Below are 2,888 nucleotides of genomic sequence, written 5' to 3'. Positions count from 1 at the left end.
TGGGAGAAGAAAGGGCTAGGGGACGGCCTTGAGTGCCCAAGTCCTGGTCAATAAGCCCTGCCTCTAAGCCAGGTCCCTCCAGCCATCATTAACACGCTGTCCCCCCAGGTTCTCTCAGACCCAAGCGTGCAGGGGCCAGCACTGGGACTCAAGGTGAGAGAGAGAACAGTGGGGAGCTCATCCACGGGTGAGGACGGAGTGACCCTGAGCAGAGATGGCACGGAGACAGTATCAGTGCAGACAGATGCGTGCTGCAATCCCTGAGCTTGAAACACACACATCTGGGGGCACCTGCGTGGCTCAGTGGTTGAGTTTCTGCCTTCAGCTCAGGTCATGATCCTGGAGTCCTGGGATCGAGCCCTGCATCAGGCTCTCTGCTCAACAGGGAACCTGCCTCCCCCTCTCTCTGCCTGCCTCTCTGCCTACCTGTGATCTCTCTCTTTGTCAAATAAATAAATAAATAAAATCTTTAAAAAAAAAAAAATTCAAATCCCATCTCATGGTTACCATTCCCAGACTCTCTAAAACCTACTACTTACGTATGTACTCCTAAATTCCTAGTGTCTCTGAATTGTCATAATATAAATTCCTGAATATCTTCCCAGAAACCATTATATTTTACTTAATTAAATATCACCCATAAATTAAGTAAGTAGGCTTAACACCAGATCAACATGACTGACGAAAACACCCAAGTCCCACAGGCTCCCACTCACCACGGCACCAATCACCCATGGTATTTTCATGGTTCGATGGCAACACTAAGTACTTAGAACAGAGACTTATGTGTGACCCATAATGTCCACAGTTTTTACCACCCAGCCCTTTACAGACAAAGTCTGCCAGCCCCCGGCCGACATCCAAGCCCAAGGTCTTACTCAACCAGAGATAAAGTGTGCAGACACTGGATAAGCGGCTGACATGCTGTTGCTTTTAAATGTGCTCAAGGGTTTTTATTTTAAAAGTTAATTATAAAAGACAAACCCACAGGGGCACCTAGGGGTCACCGCCGGTTAGGTGTCCGACTCTCAGTTTCGGCTCAGGTTGTGACCTCAGGGTGGAGTCCTGCGTGGGGCACTGCTCTCTGTGTGGAGTCAGCTTCAGACTCTACCTCCCTCATCCCGGTTCCCCTCTCTAAAATAAATAAGTATTTAAAATTTTTTTTTAATAACAAACCTATAGAGACAGAAAGTAGACTAGTGAACCCTGGGGCTAGGAAACAAGAATTGGGGGCACCCGGGTGGCTCAGTCGGTGAAGCGTCTACCTTCGGCTCAGGTCATGATCCCAGGGTCCTGGGACTGAGCCCCACATCCAGATCCCTGCTCAGCGGGGACTCTGCTTCTCCCTCTGCCCCTTCTCCTCTCTCTCTCTCTCTCTAATAAATAAATAAATAAAATCTTTAAAAAAAAAAAAAAAGAAGAAGGAAGAAACAGAAATTGACCGTTGTAAAGTGTGAGGGATATTACTGGGGTGACAAACTGTTCTGAAACTGGACTAGAGTGTTGGTTTCACAATTCAGTAAACTTTAATAAAAAAATCACTAATTATATACTTAAAATTCCATTTATGCTACAAAAATCATACCTTGATAAATTTTAAAAATGGAACCAAGAAGTTATTTAACTGTATAATTCTGCTTTTGTCATCTAAGACCTAAAGCTTAGGGCACAACTTGCAATAAAACCCTGAAACTGCCTCTCAAACATGTGTGCAAAGCTTTAAAACTTCCACCTCTGAGAGCAAACAACTCATGTACGGCTGGAGGGCCAGGCTCGCTGGTGGCTCTCACCCTGGTCTGTAAACTCTGAGGACAGGATGGGTTCAGCACAGCAGCCGCCCACCCACATCTGAGACCCACCATAAAACCCCAAATTCTCTGCTCCCCACCCGTAAAGTAAGTATTCAATGGCCAGATGTCCCCATTCTGGGCCTGGTTTAACCAAGTAATGCTTTTCCCTTAATAACCACAGATGTATTTACAGTCCCAGACAAGGACAAAGCTGTTGCTTTCTTCTGAATCAAGAATATGAGGACACTGGGGCGCCTGGGTGGCTCAGAGGGTTAAAGCCTCTGCCTTGGGCTCAGGTCATGATCCCAGGGTCCTGGGATCAAGTCCCTCATCGGGCTCTTTGCTCAGCAGGGAGCCTGCTTCCTCCTCTCTCTCTGCCTGTCTCTCTGCCTATTTGTGATCTCTCTGTCAAATAAATATAAAAAAAAAAACCTTAAAAAATTAAAAAAATAAAATAAAATAAAAGCCTACCACCCCCCAAAACAACAACAAATAAAACGCCAGTGTCCCTTAAGACTGCTCGGGACTAATCAGCAAAAACTAGTAAGACTAGTTCCACACAGGAGTACAAACCCTTTAATCTCTGTGACAAAACCGAGGAGGGTCTGAAGCCCATCCGCTCAAGGGCAAAGTCCGTCAGTCCCGGGAATAAAGCACCGGTGCTGAACTGCGACTTGCAGAAAACCCAACTGTACTTGAGCAAATGACAAACCACAGTTATTCAAGTAAACAACAGTCAGTATCTGTTGTCATTATAAAATTTGAGCTTTCAAGCAAAATATTAAAGTTTTGGAAACTTTCCATCCCACCTTCCAGTTTGACCAAGGTGGAATAAAAGGGACTGGATCCACTATTCCCCTTAACCCTGGACAAACAGTAGGAAACGGCGGTTCTGAAGACACCGCCAGCAAGCGACCAGGAAAGTGAGCCAAGAGGAAGCATCCACCCCGGTCGCCCACCGGGTGGAGAAGACCCCAGAGGGCTGCCTCCCCGACCTGAGAGGGTGACGCTGGGATTCCAGGCAGGCCGGACCAGCTCGGCTCCGCGGGGAGGGGAGGGGAGGGAAGGGGAGACCTACGCCAACGGCTGTAAAAACGG

This window comes from Lontra canadensis, unplaced genomic scaffold (genome assembly GCF_010015895.1).
Source record: "Lontra canadensis isolate GAN:19392208 unplaced genomic scaffold, GSC_riverotter_1.0 scaffold8, whole genome shotgun sequence".
Taxonomy (NCBI): Eukaryota; Metazoa; Chordata; class Mammalia; order Carnivora; family Mustelidae; genus Lontra; species Lontra canadensis.
This window is presented reverse-complemented; position numbering follows the sequence as displayed.